The sequence below is a fragment of the Bison bison genome, unplaced genomic scaffold, assembly GCF_000754665.1.
Source record: "Bison bison bison isolate TAMUID 2011002044 unplaced genomic scaffold, Bison_UMD1.0 scf7180017864377, whole genome shotgun sequence".
NCBI classification, from domain to species: domain Eukaryota; kingdom Metazoa; phylum Chordata; class Mammalia; order Artiodactyla; family Bovidae; genus Bison; species Bison bison.
This window is the reverse complement of record NW_011494949.1, coordinates 4,579,616-4,606,080: the sequence shown is the minus strand read 5'-3', so window position 1 is coordinate 4,606,080 and position 26,465 is coordinate 4,579,616.

Below are 26,465 nucleotides of genomic sequence, written 5' to 3'. Positions count from 1 at the left end.
CTGCACACCAGGCTCCAGGAGTTTCTGCGAAACGAGGTCTCTTTTGACAGAGCCCACGGTTTGCTATCAGCTTCCCTGTGTGTCTTGTTCGGTCTCTATTCAGGGAGGAGACAATGGCAGATGGCTTCTCAGCGAGAGCCACAGCTTGCAGTGCTGCAGAGCAGGGACAATGAGATCAGAGCCTGATGAGTCTAGACAGCACATTGAAGCAACCAGAGAGGACGCGCAGGTACCCTGGCCCCCTGCGTCAGGGCGACACAGTTCTATGCTCTCTACCGCATTTTCCTTCTTGATTTTCCCTACAGAGAGCCAGGATGCAAGGTGCCTGGGTTTGGAGGCTCTAGCTTTCTCTGCCGAGTCTCATCCATTCCCTGCTACCTAAGAATAAGCACTTTTCTTGTGATCTAAAGGCTTCCTGTCAACCAGTTTTTACCAAAAATGTGCAAAATAAATCTCTTCTTTCTGGACGTCTCTGGCCAATGACAAATTCTGTTGCTTGCCTCTTGATAGCCTGTCCCTGAAGTTCTGTAATGTGGGAAGAGAGCTACAAAGAGGGATGGACACTGCAGAGTGAGCAAGCGATTCTAAGCACATGTTACAGAGGATGGGAAATAACCATCCTACGAGCAAAATAGAATGAGCTCACGGGGCAAGTGTGGCAAGGATGCTGAGGCTTGAGGGACTGGAGGCTCAGAGCAGTTGCGCTGATGTCCCCAAAGGCCCCGAGTAAGGGATGTTCATGGAGCAGCAAGGAGATGGGGTCTGGGTCTGTGCACAGAGGGCTATGCTGACCTCCTTCCTAAATATTTTTAGAGAAAAAGCTTGCTTTAAGAAAAGTACTCTGCGTGCATGCTAAAGTCACTTCAGTTGTGTCCGACTCTTTGTGACCCTATGGTCTGTAACCCACCAGGCTCTGCTGACCATGGGATTTTCCAGGCAGGCATGGATACTGAAATGGTTTGCCATGTCCTCCTCCAGGGGATCTTCCTGACCCAGGGATCAAACCTGGATCTCCTGCGTCTCCTGGATTTGCAGGCAATTTCTTTACTACTAGCACCATGTGGAAAGCCTTGACTTCAGTTAGTGCTAAGAATACACTTAACTGAGGACAAAACATAAATGCACAAACAGACTCCAGTCTTGCAACCATAGCCTGCCATCAGCCCCATGCTGCCTCCCATCTGTCCCTTTGCTGGCCCCCCAACAAACCGGCAGTGAGGCAGCCTCACACCTCAGCAGCTGACCAAAAAACTGGATTCTTAACTCTGAGAAGGAACCCGTCCGATTTGGTTAAAGCTTTTTAATAGCTGAGGGCAGAGAACAACACCAGAAATAGAGGAGAAATTCAGGGGAACCACAAAAGGGCAGAATTCAGGTGGCAAAATATCATTCAATCCAGTGATTAATCCTGCAAACAAAGCTGAATCAAATCGTATTTCTTCACAGAAAAGACGCAAGAGCTCAAGACAAAATGTTCCATGGTTTCTTGATCACAGAACAACACAGAGCAAAACAAATGTTAATACAGCCAGCTGTAACTCTTCGATTGAATTCCAAGTTTATTTCAGGATATTTACGAAGAATTTTGATCACTTAATCTAAAATGAAACAGTTCTACACATGATAGCTGAGTGAGGTGAAATAATAGTCCGTATCTCCTTTTGTAACTGTGTTTGAAATGCTATGTGCCCCCACCTAAGAACACATTCATCATTTCTTTGTGGGGAAACCCTTAAGTTCCTGCTGCAGTGGTCATGAATTCATTTTCAAATTGGAGAAAAAGCATCTCAGAGTGGCGCTGGGGACGGAATACTGTGGTACCCCGTCGTCACAGTTCTCTTGAAGGTGTTCTGAACTGGGAGACAGGGCAGGGTCACAGGGTTTATACAGGGTTCCTCTGACACCTATTGAACATATGTTGGTCTTTCATTGAATTCAATGCTGGTAAAGCCATGAAAACTGGCAGGGCAGAGTGTGGGACACTCCCTACTCCTGACTAAATTTTTCTCTGTTATCATCACATCCAAAGCCTCAGCCTAGTCCATCTGCCTGCCCATTGTGTACGATGTTCTGCATCCCATGGGAAACTTTGATTTCTTAGCATTTTAGGTACTCTAAAAAGAAATTGCTGGGGGAGGCATGTCTAGCATGTCATGGTGAAAAAAAATCTGGTTATTGCCAAAGTTATGAAAACTAGAGATAAGGATACCTGTTTTCTTTTTATTTTCTTTTTATTTATTTATTTATTTTTTACATTACAATATTGTATTGGTTTTGCCATACATCATCATGCGTCCCCCACAGGTGTACACGTGCTCCCCATCCTGAACCCCCCTCCCTCTTCCCTCCCCATACCATCCCTCTGGGTCATTCCAGTGCACCAGCCCCAAGCTTCCTGTATCCTGCATCCAACCTGGACTGGCGATTCATTTCTTATATGATATTATACATGTTTTAATGCCATTCTCCCAAATCATCACCCCCGCCCCCCACAGAGTCCAAAAGACTGTTCTATACATCTGTGTCTCTTTTGCTGTCTCACATACAGGGTTATTGTTACCATCTTTCTAAATTCCATATATATGCATTAGTATACTGTATTGGTGTTTTCTTTCTGGCTTACTTCACTCTGTATAATAGGCTCCAGTTTCAGGATACCTGTTCTCAAAAGAGCAAGGACTTTAGGACAGGAGAGGCTGGGATCTGAATCCTCTCTGCAGCTGAGACTGAGAATTTCCTGCATATTCAGTTTCCTTACTTCCTAGATGGAGATGACAATACCTACGTCTCAGGACTTTATGGCAATTGACATTATAAGATAATTTATATATATAATAAGCCAATGTAAAATGAAGCTTTTCTCTTAAAAAGCTCATTAAAACACAGTTGAAAGAATGCCTATTATTTTAATGCTAAGGAGACATATATTCCTTGCAAGCTGACCTTCCAAATAACCTTGGCAGGCGGGATCTTTACTACTGGGCCACCAAGGACGCCCTGAAGTTTATACTACTTATAACTAAAAGTTCATTAACTGGCCTAAAGAGAGGCACACAGCCAGAATACATACTCCTGTGGTAACCAAGGAGAAGGCAATGGCACCCCACTCCAGTACTCTTGCCTGGAAAATCTCATGGACGGAGGAGCCTGGTAGGCTGCAGTCCATGGGGTCACTAAGAGTCAGACCTGACTGAGCGACTTCACTTTCACTTTTCACTTTCATGCATTGGAGAAGGAAATGGCAACCCACTCCAGTGTTCTTGCCTGCAGAATCCCAGGGACGGGGGAGCCCGGTGGGCTGCCATCTATGGGGTCCCACAGAGTCGGACACAACTGAAGTGACTTAGCAGCAGCAGCAGTGGTAACCAAAAAGGAAACACAAAAACCTCATTTCAGGGACTCAGCTCCCATGCAGTCTGCCAGGGATGAGCAGACCTAACATCCTCTCAACAGAAAGCCACAATCAAATACATCGAGAAGACAACAGTGACAGTAGTCAGCAGACGAGACCAAGTCAGGGGCGAGGCCCAGCACTGCGGATGGCACAGCTGGTGGGGGGAGCCCAGGAGGTGAAAGCATCAGGGGCGATCAAAGGCATCAAAAGGAGCTCAGTGTGTGAGGGCTGTGAAGGACACAACCAAATACCACACAGATACGAAATACACCAAGTAACTGCAAGGAAAAAGAAATGAATGAACGAGGGAATGAGAAGTCTTCACAAAGCAGAATAGACATGCAGTAAACGCTAAGATTTCTCTAGGGATTTACACAATATTATCTCAAGGGATGTTTAAGGACTAAATGAAATGGTGTTTATGAAATGCTCAGGAAAATATAAGCACTGAATAACACGCTACATTTATTTTTTAAAAAGCACATAAAAATATATGTATATACATATATACATATTTTTGTGTATATTTATATATGTAGAAATGAAGGGAAAATTATTATTCAACACAGAATTAACAGTGATTGTAAAAGGGGAAAATAGGAAGGATGAGAGAGAAGAAATATCTAGAGTGTAAAGGCCAGAAAATTTTCAGAGTTAAAAAAAATCTCAATTTTTCTAAGCAGAAATATCAAGGAATCCAACTGAATAAATAAAAGATATATAAACACATCATAAAGAAACTCCAAAGTCCAAAAAGAAAATAAATCTCTTAAATTTGTACACTGGAAAAATCCAGATTTACTTCTGTGTTCATAGAAAAAGTTTGCCTGACAAAAGACGTCTTGATATTAACAACAGAAGTTATGTGATAAGGGAACAATAGTCAAAATGTTAAAAGATAATTCCCTTCTGCTTGGAATTTTACATCTGACTGAACTATTATGTAATGATGAATTTTAAATAATGATGTTTTCAAAGCAAGGATTGAGGAATTTCATCAATAACTAAAGCTTTATGAAAGATTAAGAGGTGTTACTCTACAGGGAAGAAAACGAGCTAGAATAAAACTGCAGGAAAGAATAGCTGGACCCAAAGAAACAAAAAGAAGTGAAAGAGAAAGGTAACTACAGGTATCACAGAGGTACAAAAAAATCATTAGAGTACCACAAACAGTCATATATCAACAAATTGGGACACCCTGAAGGAAATGGACACATTTCTAGAAACATGCAACCTTCCAAAAATGAATCAGGAAGAAACAGACAATCTGAAATTGAATTTGTAATTTAAAAAGTCCCAGCAAACAAAAGTCCAGGACATCACACAGCAATTCTGCCAAACATATAAGGAAGAGCTAATGCCTGTCCTTCTCAAACTCTTCAAAAAACTTGAAGAGGAAAGAACACTCCCAAATTCATTCTATGAGACCACCAATACCCAGACGCCAAAGCCAAAGCCACTAAAACAAAAAAATGCATGCAAATATCTCTGATAAACATAGATGCAAAAATCCTCAACAAAATATTAGTAAACAAAATTCAGTAATATATGAAAAGTATCATATACTGTGATCAAATGAGATTTATTTTCGGGGTGTAATGATGCTTCAATATGCACAAATCAAGAAATATGACACACCACATTAGCAAAAGGAAGGATAAAAATCACATCATCATCTCAATAGAGAAAAAACACTTGACAAAATTCCATGTCCATTCATTGTGAAAACTCTCATCCAAGTCAGTGTAAACAGAATATTTGTTGTTGTTCAGTCGCTGATGCCTGTCTGACTCTTTGTGACCCCATGGACAGCAGCATTCCAGGTTTCCCCGTCCTTCACCATCTCCCCGAGTTTGCTCAAACTCATGTCCATTGAGTTTGCGATGCCGTCCAACCGTCTCATCCTCTGTTGCCCCCTTCTCTTTCTGCCCTCAATCTTTCCCAGCATCAGGGTCTTTTCCAATGAATCAGTTCCTCACATCAGGAGCTTCAGCTTCAGCATCAATCCTTGCTTCCACTGCAGGGGATACAGGTTCCTTCCCTGGTGGGGAAACTAAGATTCCACATGCCTTGCAGCATGGCCAAAAGATTAAAAAACAAAAAAAAAGAGAGAGGGACAAATCTCCAAAGTCATTTCCAGAGGCTGATACCCAGTGTTACCTGCAGCCGCGAGAGGAGTGGCCTGCAGCGAACTGGAGAAGGACTTCCAGGACAGCGTCACTCACCACCCATCTGTATTACCAGGGTTCTTCCTCCAGGGCTCCTTTTAACATTCATGATGAAAGTGTCAGTTTCTGGAACCCAGTTTACCTGTGACACTCCGTCTCTCTTGGACTCCCTGCATCACACATCTCTCCTTTAGCAGCTCCCCATCCTGACAGCGAGATTACCTTGTCTGAACCCAAATACCATCATGGAACAATGTCGTGCTAACCTTGCTTTTCAGACTTGAATGAAACAAACAAACAAACAAACAACAACAACAACAACAACAAAAATATATATATATATTCAGCGCAATTTTCCCAGTTCCAAAGGCAACTAAAGACTTTTATTCCTATAAGGAATAATTCTAGATGCTAATGACTGACAGTAAAAACGACAATTTTGACATGAACTGGAAAGTTAGAAAATGGTAGGAGTAAGGAGGGGAGCATGGGAGCTGGCCAAAGAGGTGTGTAGGTGGCTGCTGTTTTCTCTTCATCTTTTCTGTTTATGTTTGATTTCTGTGATGCCATGGGGAGATTTCTGCTTGGATGTGCGCACACACTCACACTCTACTGACAGTGAGAAAAAGAAAATGTACTAGTATAATGTAAGTTTAACTGGCTCACAAATGCAGCAACGTCTGGTCATTACGCTAATTTATGTTTTGATTATTCAGCAGGATTAATCTAGGCACTGCCAGGAAAGAAAGATATTGCTAACAAAATAACTGTGCATATAAATTTGCAGGCCTGAGATAACAAATTTTTTTCACATTCCTTCAAGTGTATTCAAATTACCCAGTTGCTTGTCAACAACTGATATATGCTAGTTAAAAGAATAAGCCAAAGCCCTTTGTTGAAGTATCAACCCATGTGATTTATGTTTCTTTAAAAACATGCAATAATTCAAACTCTCCATTAATTTCTCTAATGAGATCCCGCGGACGATGGTGACTGACACATATGCACACAGGCTCACACCTAGACACAGGTGTACAATCTACCTGAAGGATGACTTCTCCAACCTCCAGCTTGTGCTCCTTCACTGGTCTCAACTTGAACCATCTGTTCATCACATTTACATTTATTTCTTTTTACTCTTATTCTAAATTCCTCTGCTTTCTGACCTTAAGCAGAATGTCCTACATCTATTGTTTGGTTATAGAATATGCATGCTCTTTAACTTTGATTTTTTGACACACCAAGAGGCAAATCTCTGCTTTACTCTATCTTAGTGTGTGTGTTAGGTACTTAGTCATGTCTAACTCTTTGCGATCCCACGGACTCAAACCTGCCAGGCTCCTCTCTCCTTGGAATTCTCCAGGCAAGAATATTGGAGTGGGTAGCCATTCCCTTCTCCAGGGGATCTTCCTGACCCAGGGAACAAATCCATGTCTCCTGCATTGCAGACAGATTTTTTTTTTACCATATGAGCCATCAGGGAAGCTTTACTCTATGTGTCAATGTATTTCTAGACTTGGATTTGATACAGCGATAGAATTCAGGAATATTATTCAAAAAATGCAAATAAGAGACAGAATCAAGGAACAGGTGTATCATTGGGTAGTCCATCTGTGGTTTCCAACTAAAGTAGGTAAGCTTTCCATGTAACAAGGAAATCAGTCAAATAACACATACTCAGAAGACTTAACGGATGTGGCTTTGAGCAAATTTCAGGAGATAGTGAAGGACAGAGAAGCCTGGCGTGCTGCAGTCTATGGGGTCTCAAACAGTCGGACATGACTTAGTGACTGAGTAACAACAGCAATACTCAGGAGGTAAGAAGCCAGCTTCACAAAGGTAGCTTTACCTCCCACTTAAAACTAATGCTCAATTCATGGGGAACCAGTTCCCTAAGCTTCAGGTGGATTTTTGAGCAATATTCAAATGGCTGGAAATGACTCTCCTGTCTTTGCCATTGGCCCTTTAAAAGTAGCTAACTGGTTTTGAGGATTTTCAATGTTAAGGAAGCCCACTGAGTCATGATCTTCATAGAAAGGAGAAAGCCAGGAAGCTCCGCCTTATGTAAATACAGAAGTGAGTTCTGGGGAGACACTGACGAGTGATTTGAAGAGTAACTGACTGTGACTCAGATGATTAAGGCCAAGAGAAGTTTAAAAACCAAGTATGCACACCATTGACAGAGAGAGCAGAAGACAGCTGGCAATAAGACCATAGAGGAGCACTTGCTATAGACAAAGGAGAAATTTTCCACGACTGGATGGGCTTCCAGGGAGCAGCTGGCGTTTTTTTTTTTTTTTCCATGGCTACTTAAAAAGAGAAGGATAAATCCCTGAGAACCAGAGCAGTGCAAACCAGAGGAAATGTCTATGGACACATGTGTGCACTCTAAATTGACACTTTTCTCAAGAGACACTCAGACACAGACACACAAACACATATGCACAGACACAGACATAGGCACACACACGCATGTACACACATACGTACGTACACGTGGACTGTCAGATTTTCTGCAAAGCCACTTTCTGTTTTTGTTTGAAAGCATGACAACCACCCACTTCTCCACGTCTTGGTGGTCAAGCACAGGACTGACTTCAGCAGTTAATCTGATGTCGGAGGAGGAATCAAGACACCAGTGAAGGAAGGAAGCTGACTAAGATGGTGTGATGGACAAGAACTCCACTCGGGAGTCAGAGAGTCAAGATTTATCTGCCTGTTATGCCATTTACTAGCTAAGCAGCTAGATTAACCAACACAATTCAGTAGTTACTAATGGAGCACACCAAGTATCAATCACTATGGTGAAGTGCTCAGCGGGGTGACAGTTTAGCTGGGAGCCTGGGAAAATTAAACAGCCTCTTGGAACCTCAGTGTCTTCATCTAAATAATAAAAATTAAGCTATGGACTTCTCCAGGTGGCTAGAATAAGGATAAACACTGCAGCTGGGCTGAAATAATAATTGTGGTAGATATTGAAAAATTCTTCTATGCCAGTCACTGCGTGAAATGCCTTATTGATCCTATCATATTTGATTCTAAAGTCGCTGTATGGAAGCAATATGACCTGGGAGCTTCCTCTGAAAGTCCTCACTCTTCTCCCAACAGGATGTGGTGCGCCCACACTTCTTCCTGAAGGACCTGCCCCTTGAGAAGGGGAGCAAGGGGTGCACAGTGCCCTGGCCTCTCCACGTGGCCCTGGCCAGCTCACCTCCATGGGGCACGACAGAGCAGAGGAGCGCTTGCCCAGCATCCTGTGGCGGGTGAGCTGTGTTCGTCCCAGGCCTTTTCAGCAGGAGGCACAGAGGGGTGATGACCGTGACAGCCTTGTCTGGTGAGGGCCCCAAGGCACAGAGGACTGGAGCACCTCGCCCAGGGGCGTGCAGCGCTGCTGCAGAGTGGGGCCCCCCTGCCCTCCGCCTTGACTTCTGTCCTCTCATGCTCTGGCTGTTCCTCCCTTCCCTTCAGATCTCCATGCTGTGCCTGGGGTATAAGCCTGTCCACAGCCTTCAAGCAGTCCAGAGTCCCCCTCCACATTCCTCCTTACAGGCAACTTGGCTATGCACACACATGCACACAGACACAGAAACACAAACACACAGACACACACAGACACACACACAGATATAAACAGACACACATATACACACACAGACAGATACACGGACACATACATAGACACAAACATACAGACATACATACAAACACACAGACACATACACAGACATACAGAGGCACACACACACAAACACACAGACACATACACATACAGAGACACACACATACACATAGACACACACAGACACACAAAGACACACAAAGACACACAGACACAGCCACAGACACACGCAGGCTGCAGAATGCAGCGAGACATCACCCGCCAGCAGAGCCCTGGGGTTGGGCCCCCTCAGCTCGCCTTGCTGCCCTGTTGCCGTCCTGCCCAGTGGTCCTTCCGCACTTGTCTCCACAGCCTTCCTGGGCCAGGAGCAAAGCGAGGGGGCAGGTGAGCCTGACAGGCTGTCATCCCTGGGATGTGGTCTTATTATGTCTTGCAATGTAATTTCTCTCCATTTGCCTTTTCACAATAACTTTGTGAGGAGTTTGGTCTTCATCCTTTCCAGAAACTTATTTTAATCTGAAATTGGTTTTTCTGAATTGTTAGAGGGAGAGGAAATTCAGGAATAATTAATTCATCTGGTGTCATAAAGGGGAAAATGATGAACACTCACTGGAGAGATTAGAAAAGCTTCAGAGAAAGGGCTCAGAAACTGAGCTTGGAATTGCACGTGAATGTCAGCATCCAAGGAGTCAAGTCCGGCAGAGAGAGAGGCTGGGGATGGGGGGTCCTGAGTGTCCAATCTGGGCCCTCATGACGTAACAGGCAAGTGCCTCCACCGCTTTCTGTGCCCCGTGGAGTGACGGAGTGCAGACTGAGCCCTGAGAAGCAGAGCTCGCCTTCCAGCTTCATGAGACTGGAGTGCTCTCATCCCAGAGCCACCCATGCTGGTTCACAGGGCACCGCGGCCAGGGAAGGGTACACGCCATGGATCTGGGGGCTTTAGAATCCTTAGAGTGGTTAGAAGCTTCCACGTCAGCTTTGCCACTTTGTAATACGTTTCCTTTCTAGATCTTACACCTGAGCTACAGCTTGTGTGTGACAAGCAAGGGAGAGACACACAGCAGCCGGAGACGAGCCTGCCTCTGTTTCTTCTTGCTGCCGAACTCGAGGAAGGTGGGGTTGGACTTGATGCTTCAGTGACGGGCTGTCATGCCCTCAAACCCCGCTGAACTCTCACTTTTAAGACTTTGCAGGGAGACCGAAGCCTGCCAAGCATCCATGGAGGGGCACAAGATTTTCTGCCTCATGTTGAGCCCGGGAGCCAAGCCACCTGCCGCAGAGCAGGGATGAGCTGGGGGAACTGGGTGACCGCAGAGACAAAGGGGTGGGGTGGGCAGCTGTGGAGCGTGGTCACCCACTGAGGCTTCCTCCAAGTCTGGCTCCAGGTTAGACTTGTTTCCACTTAAAAGAGCCCCCAGGAGGCTCTGCAAAGCACTGCCCGGCCCTTTCATTGTGGAGACTGGCTGTAGGTGCGATGTTACACCTGTGGGCTGCTTGGAAACAGGACCGGAATCAAAGACAAGGCCCGTGGCCTCGGGGAGTTTCTGGGTGAACCAGGCAGCTGTCCTCTTTGTTTCAGCCGCGCGGCTTACTTCCCCGCACCGTCTCTGTTATTGGATTATAGATAATGGCGTTGCGAGTGCACCCTGCATTTCAGATCTGGAGCAGAGGGTTTCCTGAGGAGCCACGTGCTTCTGGGAATTGTCTATTTTCTGTTTTCCATCCTACCCCTACCCCTGGAGGGCTTCCATAGCTTTCCCAGATACTCAGAGGGGTCTGTGAACCCAAAAAGATGAAGAGCCATTGATTTAGGAAAAAAAAATGGCATTGCTTAATCTGAGCGTGACCTCAATTTTCTCCTAATTGGATTTCAGGAGGAAATGTGATGACATTTATTCTGCTGTCAATCTGCCTGTATGTGAGTGTGTGTGTACATTTATTAGTTTTTATTATATGTACTAATTACTAATTATTACTACATAAAAGAAAGACTAATTTTCTGGAAACTGAGAAGACAAGAGCCCCCTTGGACTTGTGTCTGCCAATTCACTGACGTCAAAAGAAATTTATTAATGACTTCCCTGGACCTCCACTGTTTCATCTTGTCCCCAGTAGGAATTTAGCTGAGGGTTGCAGAGACAACCCTAGCCCAATGATCCTAAAATTAGTGGAAAGGGCTAGAGAACACAATATCCTAGTGTAACTGAGCAATCAACAAGAGTAAATCACAAAGAAACGATCTTAGTGGAAAGACGAAGAAACCAAGAACCTAGAATCACGAGGAAAGACTCTATGGGGTTCTGTATGTGAGCAAGCTGGGAGGGCCAGGATTTGCTGGCCAAATGACACAGGGGAGAAAGACGCAGGTGACTTTTTACAAAAATTTATTGGAGTTTAGTTGCTTTTCAATGTTGTTAGTTTCAGCTCTATGGCAAAGTGAATCAGCTACATGTATACATATATCCCCATTTTTGGATTTCCTACACAGAGCATTAAGTAGAGCTCCCTGTGCTCTACAGTAGATTCTCATTGGTTATGAATGTTATACATAGTATCAACAGTGTGCACATGTCAATCCCAGTCTCCAAATTCATCTCACTCTTCCTTTATTCCTTAGTGTCCATACATTAGACATCTAGTAACTGCTTAGTGACTGATTATTTAAGAAAAATATTTTTCTTGTCTAAATATAAAAACAAAGATTTAGACTTATTCCTGCAGTGAGTCAACTTACTAGAATTTCTAAAATCAACAAGCTCAGGAAAACAAGAAAGTCCTTGATTCAAGTGTACTTTTCCCCTTTAGTAGTAGAAATGTGTGCGCCTGTGGCACAGCATCCTTTGTGGTCAGGTAGCCGAGCCCACACGACAGTGTGTTCCTCCTCCATCCCTCCCCTCCCCCGAGGTCATGCGCGGCATCATATCATCACTGCAGCAGGCTGTGAATGATTTACGAAGCAAGCAGGCCAGGGCACTCAGCCAGACTCTTGTGTTCACGATTGTTTTTGCTTCCGCAGCTCAGAAGTGACCGGGGAAGCAAAGCCTATACACACACACACACACACACACACACACACACAAGCACCAGGGACAGTAAACGATGCTTTTTAAAAAAATCACTGTTGCTCTTCTTCCTTCCTCTTCCTTTCCCATGTTGTAGGAAGAGTGTTAAAGTATTTAAACAGAAACAAACATGCTGAAATAAATCAGCCCCTTTATCCTTCAAGCCAAGTTCCCAGCCATTATCTGAGGAGGCCAGTCTCTGCCTCCCTGCAGTGAGGGGGGGGACCTTCGTCCCGCGGTCGGCCGTGACCTAGGCCTGTGGTCTGTGTCACCATCAATCAAACGTGCTTGGCTGTGTGTCCTGTGGTCCCTACCTGCTCACAGTTTACAATCCATGTCATCGTGAGTCAATATCTCAAGGCAATACACACTTTGAGCAAGGTCATTAATTAATGATAGGGGATGTACACCCATTTAAAAAAAATAGACATCTTGATACATTCAGATGTTTGGTCAACTTTGCAGTCATACATATGATGATTTATTCCATTCAACAAATATGTATTTTATTATTGTCTGTCTTCCCTCAATAAAATTTTAAGTTCTGTAAGGGCAGGGGACCACATTTGTTTGGCAAATTGTTCTTAATTAACAAATGTGTAAAGTATAAAAGGATGGGGTGACTTTTCAGTTGTTTCAGGAAAGCGTTCAGGAAAAAGGTAATATTTGTTTGGAATCTTGAAGAATGTGGGAAAAAGAACTATGTAGAGCAGGGGTGAAGAGTTGTTTCAGGCAAAGAAAAAACAGCATGTGCGTGACGTTTCTAAAAGTTTACTTATTTTTTAATTGGAGGATAATTGCTTTACGATATTGTGTTGGTTTCTGCATACATTAACATGAATCAACCACAGGTATACATACGTCTCCTCCCTCTTGAACCTCTTTCCCACCTCCCACTCCACCCCACCCCTCTAAGCTGTCACTGGGTTTGAGGTCCCAGCATCATATAGCAAATTCTCTCTGGCTCTCTGTTTTACATATGGTAATGTATATATTTCAGTGCTACTCTCTCAATTCTTATAGAAGAATTTGCTTGACAAAATCTTACTCTTTAAAAAAAAATAGCTCTGCTAATTCTATGGTTCACTTTCACTTTCATTTCTTTGGGGGAACTAGAAATGGAATGGCTAGATCTATGAGAGTGCTTAACTCAAGTGTTTTTCAAGTGTTTTTGCATCTCTCCTAATGAACAATGATGTTGAACAACTTTGCTGGTGCTTACTTGCCATCAACGGATCTTCCTTAGAGAAGTACCTAATCAAACAGATGTGCACATCTTTCTCCGCTTTTTGTGAGTTTGTATATATGTTTATTGCTGAGGTCTGGATGTTTGTGTCTCCCCTAAAAATCTCATGTGTAGAAATCCAGAAGCCAAAGATGATGGTATTAGTAGGTGGAGATTTTCCATGTACTTATGGTCATAAGGGTGGATTCTGTTTTGTTGAAGGTTATAAACATTTTCCTCTATCGTTTTCTCTAGAAGATTTCATGCTTTCGTGTGTGGATGCTAGGTAGCTAAGTTGTGTCCAACTCTGTGATCCCGTGGACTTTAGCCTGCTTGGCTCCTCTGTGCATGGGATTTCCCAAGCAAGAAGACTGGAGTGCGTAAATATTTCCTCCTCCAGGGGATCTTCCGAACCCAGGGATCAAACCCACTTTTTCTGCATCTATCTCCTGAATTGGCAGGGGGATTCTTTACCACTGGGCCACCTGGGCAGCCCAAGTTTTACATTTTACACTTAAGTCTATGGTGCAAGGTGTACTTTGAATTTCTTTTTTGTTTTTGTTTTTTTTTTACCATATAAATATCCAATAAGCCACCACTATTGGTAAAAAAAAAAAAAAAAAAAAAAATTACTCTTAATCCACTGAATTGCCTTTGTAGTATTTTCAAATCAATTGTATGTATGTTTGTGTATGTGTGTGCGTGTGTATGTGTGTGTGTGTGTATAATTTTAAGCTAAATAAAAGACCAAATATTAAAAAAAAAACAAGTAAGATCATGGCATCCAGCCCCATTACTACATGGCAAATAGAAGGGGAAAATGTGGAAGTAGTGACAGATTTCCTCTTCTTGGGCTCCAAAATCACTGCAGACCCTGACTGCAGCCAAGAAAGCAATAACAAATGTAGACAGTGTGTTGAAAAGTAGACGCAGTACTCTGCCAACAAAGGTCCATTATCAGTTCACTTCAGTTGCTCAATTGTGTCTAACTCTTTGTGACTCCATGGACTGCAGCATGCCAGGCCTCCCTGTCCATCACCAACTCCTGGAGCTTGCTCAAATCACATCCATCCAGTCAGGTGATGCCATCCAACCATCTCATCCTCTGCCGTCCCCTTCTCCTCTCACCTTCAATCTTTCCCAGCATTAGGGTCTTTTCCAATAAGTCAGCCCTTCGCATGAGGTGGCCAAAGTATTGGAGCTTCAGCTTCATCATCAGTCTTTCCAATTAACACCCAGGACTGATCTTCTTTAGGATGGACTGGTTGGATTTCCTTACTGTCCAAGGGACTCTCAAGAGTCTTCTCCAACACCACAGTTTAAAAGCATCAATTCTTCAGCACTCAGCTTTCTTTATAGTCCAACTCTCACATCCATACATGACTACTGGAAAAACCATAGCTTTGACTAGATGGACCATTGTTGGCAAAGTAACGTCTCTGCTTTTTAGTATGCTGTCTAGGTTGGTCATAGCTTTTCTTCCAAGGAGAAAGGGTCTTTTTAGGTCTGTATAGTCAGGGCTATGGTCTTCCCAGTGGTCTGTAAAGAAGGCAGAATGCCAAGGAATTGATGCTTTTGAACTGTGGTGCTGGAGAAGACTCCTGAAATTCCCCTGGACAGCAAGGAGATCAAACCAGTCAATCTTTAGGGAGATCAACCCTGAATATTCACTGGAAGGACTGATGCTGTAGCTGAAGCTCCAGTATTTTGGTCATCTGTTCAAGAGATGACTCATTGGAAAAGACCCTGATGCTGGGAAAGATCAAGCACAGAAGGAGAAGAGGGTGCCAGAAGATAAGATGGCTAGATGACATCACCGATGCAATAAGCAGGAACTTGGGCAAACTCTAGGAGATGGTGAAGGATAGGGAGGCCTGGCATGCTGCATCAGGTCGGACTGGGTGACTGAATGACAACAATACATACATACACACATGTACATATATAGGGGTCTATTTCTTCTATTTTATTCCATCTATTTGTCTCTATAATACTACACTCTCTTAGTATCCATACCTTTATAAAAACTCATGAAACAAGATAATATTAATTCTCGAGATTTGCTTTTCTCCTTCACTATTTTCTCTCCTTTTAGCCATTTGTATTTCCATAGGAGTTTTAGAATCAATTCATCAATTTCTACCAAAAAAGTGTCAGCTAGGATTTTGATTGGGATTCCTTCGGTTCACTTTCAGGCAAACTGGCATCTTAGCAAGACTGAGTTTTCTGACCTTGTACAGGGTATGGCTCTGTGTTTGTTTAGTTCTCCTCCAGCTTCTCTCGGCAGTATTTTGTTACTTTCAGTGCTCAGATCTTCCATATCCGTGGATAGATTTATCCATAATTATTTAAATTTGTGGTATTATTGCCAATGGTATTGTTGCTTTAATTTTAATTTTCAATTATTTGCTGCAAATATGTAAAAGCATGGCTGATTTTAGTATATTGCTTTATATGCTTTAAACTCATTAAACTACTATTGGTTCCAGGAGGAATTTTTACCCTGTGGATTCATTACAGTGGATGCTTTTTTTCCTTGCCTGCTCGTACGGGCTAGAACCTCAGGTATAAAGTTAAATAGTGATGAGATACCCTTGTCTTGTTCATGATCTTTGCTGGGAATCATTCAGTCTTTTAAGCATGATGTTAGCTGTAGCTTTTCATGGGTGACTTTTACCAGTTTGAGGAGGTTCATCCTACTGTGTTGGGAGCTTTTCTTAGAGTGCTGGATTTTGTTAAGCGTTTTCCTGTATCTATTTAGATAATCATATGATTGCATCCTCATTTTTAGCTTGTTAATACAATGAATTACATTAATTAATTTTCAAATGTCAAGCCAACTTTGCATTCTTCATATAAACTTAGCCTAGTCATGATGAATTTTTAATACGTAGTTTGGATTCCATTTGCTAAATTTCTGTTAAGAATTTTGCATCTGTGTTCAGGAGTGATTACTGTCCTGTAGTTTTCTTGTAATGTCTTTGTCTGGTTTTGGTATCAGGGTAATGTTGGCCTCAGAAAATGAACTGGAAACCATCCTTTCATTTTCAATTTCTGGAACAGTTTATATGGAATTAGTATGCTTTCTTTCTTACATTTTTGGTGGAATTCACCAATAAAACCATTCATTCAGGCCTAGAATTTTCCTTGTCGAAAAGTTTATAATAAATGAAAAAATACAATGGATATATAGAGCTATTCAGACTATGTATTTTTTTCCTTGATGAGCTTTGATAGGTTGTGTTTTCCAAGGAATTTGTCCATTTCATCTGTTTTAAAATGTACTGACATAAAGTCATTCATTTACTCCCGTATTATCCTTGTAACATCCGTGGAACCAGTATGATACTGCCTCTTTCATTTTTGGTATTAGTAAAATGTATCTTCACTTACTCTTTAATCGGTCTGGCTATTGGTTTATCACTTTTACTGCTATTTTCAAAGAACTAGCTATTAATTTCATTGATTTTATCTTTTTTAGAGCTTTCTATTTCCTAGATTTTTGTTCTGATCTTGGTTATTTCATTTCTTCTACTTTGAACTTCATTTACCCTTCTTTTTCTAGTTTCTCTAGTTGGAGACTTAGGGCATTTATTGGAGATTTTTCTCCATAATATTAACATATAGAGCTAATAACCCATCTTCCAAGTACTGCTCTTGCAGCATTCCGCAAGTTTTATTATATAATGTTTTATTTTAATCTTGTTCAAAATGTTATACAATTCTTTTTTCTAATGTTTCATTTGATGCATTCACTTTCCAAATATCCATAAATCCTCCAGAGATCTGTCTGGTTTTGGTTTCTAATCTAATTCACTGTACTCCGAGAATCTATTTTGTAGAAATTTAATTTTTTTAAAATTGACTGATACTTGCTTTATGGTATTGGATATAATCTATGTTGTTAAAAATTCTGTGGGTACTTGAAAAGATCATGTATTCTGCTGTTTATTGGATGGGTTTTTCCATAAATGTCATTGAGGTCAAGTTGGTTGATAATCTTGTTTAAATATTTTATACCCTAACTGATTATCTGTCAGTTTTATCAATTATTGAGAGAGAGATTGCAATGTTTGAGTATAATACTGGATTTCTCTTTTTCTCCTGCTTTTTGATAAAGTGCCATTTCCTGGTTCATTGGCATGCCTGATAATCCTTCAGATTTTGATTTTGAATCCTACCTTGCAGGTTCCTGGATATTTTTGCATTCCTATAAGTGTTCTTGAGCTTTGTTCTGAGGCCACAGTTAAGCCACCTGCAAACAGCGTGATCCTTTTGGGTCTTGCTCTTAAGATGTGTCGGGTGGGGCTGGGCCCGCGCTCAGCTCACAGAGGCAAGGGTGCACCGAATGCCCTGCCCAGGGTGCTTTTCCATCGTGGGGCTCTCCATCCTGGCTGGTGGGAACAGGCACTATCCTGGCCCCTTCTGGGTACTGGGCACTCCTTCTGGGTGGTTCTTTCCTCAGACACATGAGCTTGTGCATGCATAGCCCAGTATTTTGATCCCTGGGTCAGGAATAACCTCTGGAGAAGGGAATGGCTACACACTCCAGTATTTTTGCCTGGGAAATCCCATGGACAGAGGATCCTGGAGGGCTACCGTCCATGGGGTCACAAAGAGTTGGACATGACTGAGCAACTAACACTTTCTCTTTTTTCTGCAGGTCTTTCCACACAGCTCTGCCCCTTTCTGTCATGTACTCTGATGGCCTTGATCTCCAGGCTCTGGGTTCCGCTTGTCACTTCAAGAAGTTGGCTCTGCTCCCCCTGTTTCTCCCCCCCAGGTAATGAACGGTGGCTGTTGCAAGTCTCTCTTCACTCCTTTCCTCCTTACCAAGGATCACTGACTTCTAGTGTCTTGAAAATCATCATTTTCCTACATTCTGTCCGCTTTTCATTGTTTCCAGGGAAAGGGTGTTTTCAGCCCCTGTGATTGATTCCACGTTGGACAGAAGCAGAGGTGAGCATCTTTGTCCTCATAGGGGTGTGGATGTAAGAGTCTGCAGGTCCACTGGGCCTCCGGTTTGTCCACTGAGTGCTGCTAGGGAATCACTGGACAATCCTGCTCTTTGGACAAGCAGCCACTGAGATACAACTGCTCTCTGTCTGTCTATATTAGAAGTCAATTGTTTTATTTTGCAAAGGGTAGTTAAGAGAAATTAGGCAGAGTATAAATGTGGTTTATACCAACATGATTTTTAAGTCTACTTGTTCTGGCTCCTTTAAGCTGCAAAGCATGGCAGTAAAGCCAGGAACTGAGTGAGGTGTCTGTGCCAACATTTCCTCTTTGGAGACCCATCCGTCAGCAGTGACATGCAGACAGATCCAGGGCTCGATTAGAGCTCTGTTACTGAACATCAGGGATGGCTACTTCCTTTCTAATTACAATTTAATACAAAGAGGTGTTCTTAAATTTCCTTTTCACAGCCCAGTGGCTCATCTTGTTGACCCACCCTGGGCCCCACATCTGACTTTGAAAGCGTGTCTGTGGATAGACTCAGACTGAGGGCTTTTGCACGTATTGGTGCCCTTATTCAGATCTCCCGACTGATAAATCCACTGGAAATGAAACAAGAGGACTCACTGGCACCCTTCAGTATTGCAGCTGGTACTTTGCCCGCATTTGTATTCTGAGACATGGAGAGCGGGGGGTTCTGTTTTTAAATCTGATTGGACGCAGGGAGGTGGACGTGGCATTTGTTTAGCTTCTCCCGGGAGCCGTGCACAAACATTTCTCCACTTTATCGTGCAGAGGTGACTTGCCTTGGTGCACAAACATTTCTCCACTTTATCCTGCAGAGATGACTTGCCTTGATGCAAAACCTTTTCTTTATTATTCATAATTTTCAAAGATCAGGATGACAGACTCCAGGATTCATTTTCACTCAACACTCTCCCCTGGACTGAATATAAACTCCCCACAACTACAAAACTAAGATGTTATTTTTTTTTTCTTCATTATTTAGAACTGGTCTTTGAATGCAAGTATCAACTATGTTAATATAATTCTTCTTCTACCAAAATTATTTACCACAACTTGTCAGAAGCAGTAATAAGTCCATTGCCTCTGCTAATTTCCTCTTAATAAATTCATGTGAGAACATTAATAACAGGAATGTCCAATTTAATCTTCATCTCCTAGAATTTTTAATGCTTGGCTTCCTATCTTCAGACCCCATTTTTCACCAAGTAGTTAGCTTTATTTGTTGTCATCTTCTGGCCTCACGTTGGATGGATGAAACCTCTATCATGGAAAATGACCTTCAATAAATATGGTTTCTCATTTCCCATCCTCTAATAGTTTAATAGAAAGTGTCTTCTGTGCTGATATTAAATGTGCATAGTTGGACTGAGAGAGCAAAAGAATTTTAGAAGATGGTTGAAGGTTTTAAACATTGAGATGTAATTACTATAAAATAATAAGATACTCAGATTTTAAGTGTTCTGCTTGGTGAATAATAACAAATCTATACACCTGTGTCACCACACCCAAAACAAGACATAAAATAGTTTGATCCTCCCAGAAAATTCCACTATATTCCTTTTCAGGCAACCCCCTGACTCACTGTGGCCCCATAACCACAATGTGTTCTTATGACCATATTTTAGTTTCAACTCTGTATGGCCATTGGCATACTGATGCCAATTCAGTCCCTCCTGTCTTTCCACTGACCCTACCTAGGGCTGCTCTGTGTAGTAAATCCTTTCTCTGTCATCAGGGCTTGTTAATGTTGTTCAATAGTTAAGTCATGTCCAACCCTTTGTAAACCTATGGAAGGCGTCCCTGTCCTTCACCATCTTCTGGAGCTTGCTCAAACTCATGTGTATTGAGTCGGTGATGCCATCCAGCCATTTCATTCTCTGATGCCCTCTTCTCCTGCCCTCAATCTTTCCCAGCATCAGGGTCTTTTCCAGTGAGTTGACTCTTCCCATCAGGTGGCCAAAGTATTGGACTTTCGGCTTCAGCATCAGTCCTTCCAATGAATAGTCAGGGTTGATTTCCTTTAGGATTGACTGGTTTGACCTCCTTGCTGTCCAAGGGACTGTCAAGAGGCTTCTCTAGCACTGTAATTCAAAAGCATCTCTGGTATACATGTATACCTGTGATGGATTCATTTTGATATTTGGCAAAACTAATACAATTATGTAAAGTTTAAAAATAAAATAAAATTTAAAAAAAAAAGAAAAAAAAAAACAAAAGCATCTCTGTCTTCAAGGGCTTTGTTAATAGATATTGCTTAAGGATCCTTAGGTCCAGGTGGCCTCCATGCTCTGTTAGTCCCCAGACATTATGAATGCCTGGCATTCAGCAGACTTGTTGCTCATTCATGAACCTTGGCTTGCAAGTGCACATCCTGTGTCCAAGCACGCACCCCCAGACCCTAGATTAACTATCAAGTTGTCCCACTGGTCCCCCGGCAGGGCAAGTGCAGCTGCAAATCCTTACAGAGTGCTGTTCGCCTGATCCTACATCGTGAGTAAGTTGTTGTTTAGTTGCTAAGCTGCATCCAACTGTTTTGCAATCCCATGGGCTGCAGCCCACCAGGCTCCTCTGTCCATGGATTTCCCAGGCAAGAATACTGGGAATGGGTTGCCATTCCCTTCTCCAGGGGATCTTCCTGAATGGGGGATGTAACCCATGTCTCCTGCATTGGCAGGTGGATTCTTTACCACTGAGCCACCAGGGAAGCCCATGTAAGTTACCTGATAACAAGCTGATCCACTATTGCATTTAGCTGCCTGCCTCATTTTTGGTCTCAAGATATCTTCTCAGTTCAGTGGAGCTTCTTCCAACAAACAGTATTAGCATTTCATGCAAGCAAATGATGCAGGATATACTGTTTTATAAGATTTATCAGTGTTGTTGCATGTTTAAGTAGTTTGTTCTTTTTTATCATTGCACCTCCATTTTATGAGTACAGCACAACTGTTTTCTGTGAATGGACATATGAATTTTTTCAAGTTTTTTGTAGTTATCCACTGTCTTAGACTATCTTTCACTGGCGTTGGTTTTCATTTTCCTTGGGTCGCTACACTGGAGTGGAATTATCAGTCCCTTATCTTGCTCGTGAATCTCCAATTCAGACCACGTTTCATGGGTAGCTCGTCTCTGCTCCATGCAAGGTCAACTGGAACATCTTGAACCCTGGAGTGCCCTGCATCCGAGTTTATCAGGAGGCTCCCTGACTTTCTACCTGGTGATTGGTGACCTGGTGGTCAGGGCCTCCTCTGGGGCTGAAACACACAATGCCTACATGTGGTCTCCTTTTGAGGGCAGTTGGCTTCTTTGAAGCATGGTAGCTGGCTCCAAGAAGAGGTGCTCCAGGAGGACAAAGCAGAGAGCCATGACATTTTTATTACCTACTCAGAAGTTATAGAATCTGCCTGCAATGCAGAAGACCAGGTTCAATCCCTGAGTTGAGAAGATCCCTTGGAGGAGGGCATGGCAACTATTCCAGTATTCTTGCCTGGCAAGTCCCATGGACAGAGGAGCCTGATGGGCTACAATCCATAGGGTTGCAGAGAGTCTGACACAGTTGAAGTGACTAAGCACACAAACATGCGGTAGATAAAGGATTATAATACATTTTACTACTTTCCACTCAACAGAAAGCCATGGGGCTATTGAAAACAATATTTTATAAGATTAATCTATGATATGGAGACAGAATCAATAGTCTTAGCAACACAAGCTGACCAATTCAATATATGTAGTATAATCTCAATTTCTTTTCAGATTTAAAAATCCATACAAAGAACATGAGCATTTAATACTTGGTAATCAGATTATTACAATTGTAAAAAGATGTGTTCTTTGTGACTTAGTCTGAGATCGAGTTCCACATACTGGCTGTGCAATCATACTGCTGTGTCAGTTGCTCAGTCATGTCCGACTCCTTGTGACCCCATGTACTGGGGCCCACGAGACTTCTCCATCCATGGAATTCTCCAGGCAAGAATACTGGAGTGGGTTGCCATTTTCTTCTCCAGGGGATCTTCCCAACCTAGGGTTTGCATTGCAGGTGAAGTCTTAACCATCTGAGTCACGGGAAGCCATCATATTATGGGTGTGTCAATAATGATGGTTTCTAATCCTCATTTACTTGTCTCTATAATATCCTTAATATAATTTTACCTATTTCATGAGGCTTGGGGAAAAACAAAGTATACAAAGTATTTGGTTCCCAGATTGCAGTGAGTACTTAACCAAATGTCAAACAGTTTTAACTATTATTACAAGGCTTTTTTCTGTAATTCACAAATTTCCTAAAACCTATGCATCATCTTTATGAGTATTGAAAGTGCTCTGTAGAAAGGATTTCTCTAATGCTAGTTCCTGTACCTTGTGTTTGAGATTCTCTAGCTCTTTGCTTGCAGAGTAGGAGGATGTGAAGCAGGAGCAGAGCTCAGCCAATTACAGTTGGATGGATCTTAGCTGTGTTTTAACTCAAGTCCTGGGTGTACATGTGAGGCACTGGGGAACCAGTCACACAGTTAGCCTGCGAGCAGTGGCAGCTTGGGGAGAAGTCAGCCTGTACACACCATCTGCATTCCTTGGGTAACAAGACCCAGCAGCTATTTCTGGGAAGTGAAGACAGCACACTCAATGAAACCTCTTAGAGTGACTCTCCTAGGTTGATATGGGGACATTTTTACACGAGCAAGGCATCTCCATGAGCTCTCCAGGTCGAGTGTCCTCTATATGGATATTCTAGTAACCTTGCCTGAGTTTTTATCTGACTTTTAAAATTCTTCCATGTGTAATGGTACCCATGTCCTCTGTATTGTATAAAAAGGACATAGTGCTAACCCTTCCTGTTTATCTTGTAATTAGAGCTAAGAGACTTGATGGACATGAGTTTGAGTGAACTCCAGGAGTTGGTGATGGACCGGGAGGCCTGGTGTGCTGTGATTCATGGAGTCGCAAAGAGTCGGACACGACTGAACAACTGAACTGAACTGAACTGAAGAGATCATGAATGTGTGGATCACATTTACCCCTTAGCTTCTACAAATACAACTTTTAACGATTATTTTTAAAAATAAAATTGCAAACAGAAAATGAGTCTCCTATTACATATGTGAAGATACTGTATTTACGTTTCCACTGGAAATACAATTATAGAGGTGGCATCTGAAAAGCAAGAATAAATGAGCAAGGAATATGCACATTGTTTATTGATTATCATTTTTCTAACTCAAAAGCAACGATGACAAAACGCATTTAAAACATCTTCCCCTGTGTACTCTCAGGCTCCACATGAGTATTGGGAATGACGCTCATCCACTTTTCAGCAAAAATCAGAACATGCTAGAGTTGCTTCTTGTCTCCAGAGAATAGCACCGCGCTACAGATTCTTCTTCGTGCACACACATTTCAACTTACTCCTGCTTCACCATTTGCTTTTATTTTCCTTAATCCACTGAGTTAAAAAAGCCACCCTGAAGTAAAGATATTCTATATGGACCTGTGTACACAGCGGGGGAACAAGAGAGTGGGACGCATTGAGAGAGGAGCATTGAAATATGTCCATCGCCATGTGTAAGATGGACAGCTGGTGGGAAGCTGCTGTAACACAGGGAGCTCAGCCCCGTGCTCTGTAACAGCCTAGAGCAGTGGGGTGGGGTAGGGGGCGGCAGGGGAGTTCCAGAGGGAGGGGACACATGCATACTTATGGCTGATTCATGTTGCTGCTGCTGCTAAGTCACTTCAGTCGTGTCCAACTCTGTGTGACCCGAGACGGCAGCCCACCAGGCTCCCCGTCCCTGGGATTCTCCGGGCAAGAACACTGGAGTGGGTTGCCATTTTCTTCTCCAATGCATGAATGTGAAAAGTGAAAGTGAAGTCATTCAGTCATGTCCGACCCTCAGAGACCCCATGGACTGCAGCCCACCAGGCTCCTCCGTTCATGGGATTTTCCAGGCAAGAGTACTGGAGTGGGGTGCCGTTGCCTTCTCTGGGCTGATTCATGTTACTGTGTGGCAAAAACCAACACAACATTGTAAAGCAATTATCCTCCAATTAAAATATATATTTGAAAATAAAAATAAGTGAATAAAATAGGAATAAAAATGATCAATAGTCTGAATGGACAGCAAAAAACCAAAACCTAAAAAACCAGCTTGTGAGTTTGCTCCTCTGAATTTTAATGGCGGCTGCTGCTGCTGCTGCTGCTGCTGCTGCTAAGTCGCTTCAGTTGTGCCCGATTCTGTGCGACCCCATGGACTGCAGCCCACCAGGCTTCTCTGTCCATGGGATTCTCCAGGCAAGAACACTGGAGTGGGTTGCCATTTCCTTCTCCAATGCATGAAAGTGGAAAATGAAAGTGAAGTCACTCAGTCGTGTTTGACTCTTAGCGACCCCATGGACTGCAGCCTACCAGGCTCCTCCATCCATGGGATTTTCCAGGCAACAGTACTGGAGTGGGGTGCCATTGCCTTCTCCCATTTTAATGGCTACTAGTTATTAAAGCTAGTGATTACTAGTACTAGCTTAAAGTACAATTACTCCTTATTGCTATTATCTTGGTTTGTCCTCATTTATTTATTAGCTCTTCTAGAAGTTTTCAAGGAATTGGTTACAATTTAAAAAACTTGTTAAGCTAGCAATTAAACTTGTCTACATAAAATGTACTTATCTTCAAAAAAGTTTCAAAGATTACTTATTTTGATTTGCGTCATATTATAAATCTCTTTCCGTGGACAGGTTGCAGCTAATCTTTCTCAGACATCTGCCTGTTACCTTAGCATGTGCTCATCTATCTGCAGTGTCCCTGTAGTGATATTTGTTCTACTTTTTCCATTTGAAGTAAAATATATGAATGTGGATTTCACTAAATGTGGCTTTCTTCACCCAAAAGTCAAATCCCCTCTAGTTATGCCAACTTTCTAATTTCTTTCTAGTGCCTTCAAAAATGTTTATCCTATTTCATACAAAGTTTGTAAGTATTATCAGTTGGAGAGTTCATACAGTACAAAAAATTCCTCTGAGATGGAATTCTAAGAGGGTGTTAAGAGGTGTAGCTTCTTAACATATTTTCTATTATATAATATTTCTGCATTTAAAGTGTAGCAATTGTATTGATAGAGGAAATGCAGTCAATTCTCATTACACTCAGTAGTCCTGTTCTATAAAGTGGCCATAAATACTGAGCTAGTGAGCACTGAACATCATTCCAAGGGGAGAAATAGAGCTAGGTTCCTCTGAGCCTACTTTTTCATCAGTCAATCAATACATACTTTGTGTTTCTGTTAAAGACGTCTTGTTTGATAGGTAATGTTGATTCATTAACAGTAAAACACATCACAGCTTCTTTGTGCTTAGGAACACAGAGAAGTTCTGAATGATGCCTGAGTGTCATTTTAAACATCTTAAACAGTTAATCACCAACAAAAAGCACCAAAAAATGCAGAAATATGACACGAAATGGATCACAAAAAGGAAGCTTGTTGACAGAAGAGCTAAAACAAGAAGGTGAATATTGTCTTGTTCGACCATGAAAGTAATACAAGTATTGATTTGGGGGTTATCAATAGATTATCTGTGTGTGTGTGTGTGTGTGTGTGTGTGTGTGTGTGTGTGGTGTGTGCCTGCTCGGTCATGTCTGACTCTTTCTGACCTCCTGGACCGTAGCTTATCAGGCTCCTTTGTCCAAGGAATTTTCAGGCAAGAATACTGGAGTAGATTGCTATTTCCTGCTCCAGGGGATCTCCTGGGCCCAGGGGTGAAACTCGGGTCTCCTGCATCTCCTGCATTGGCAGGCAGATCCTTTACCACTGTGCCACCTGGGAAGTCATAAATAAATTTTAGTGAGTTCAAGTTTTTCCAGTCAATTTTTATTTCATGGTTTATATCACGGAGCTGTTACAGCCATGTTCAAATTCACTATTTTTTTTACAATATCTAATTTTTTGTTAATACTATCCAGTGAAATTTTTCCAAGAAAGGAAAAGATTTTTTGAGTACTTAGAACTTGCCATACATATAACATGATTTC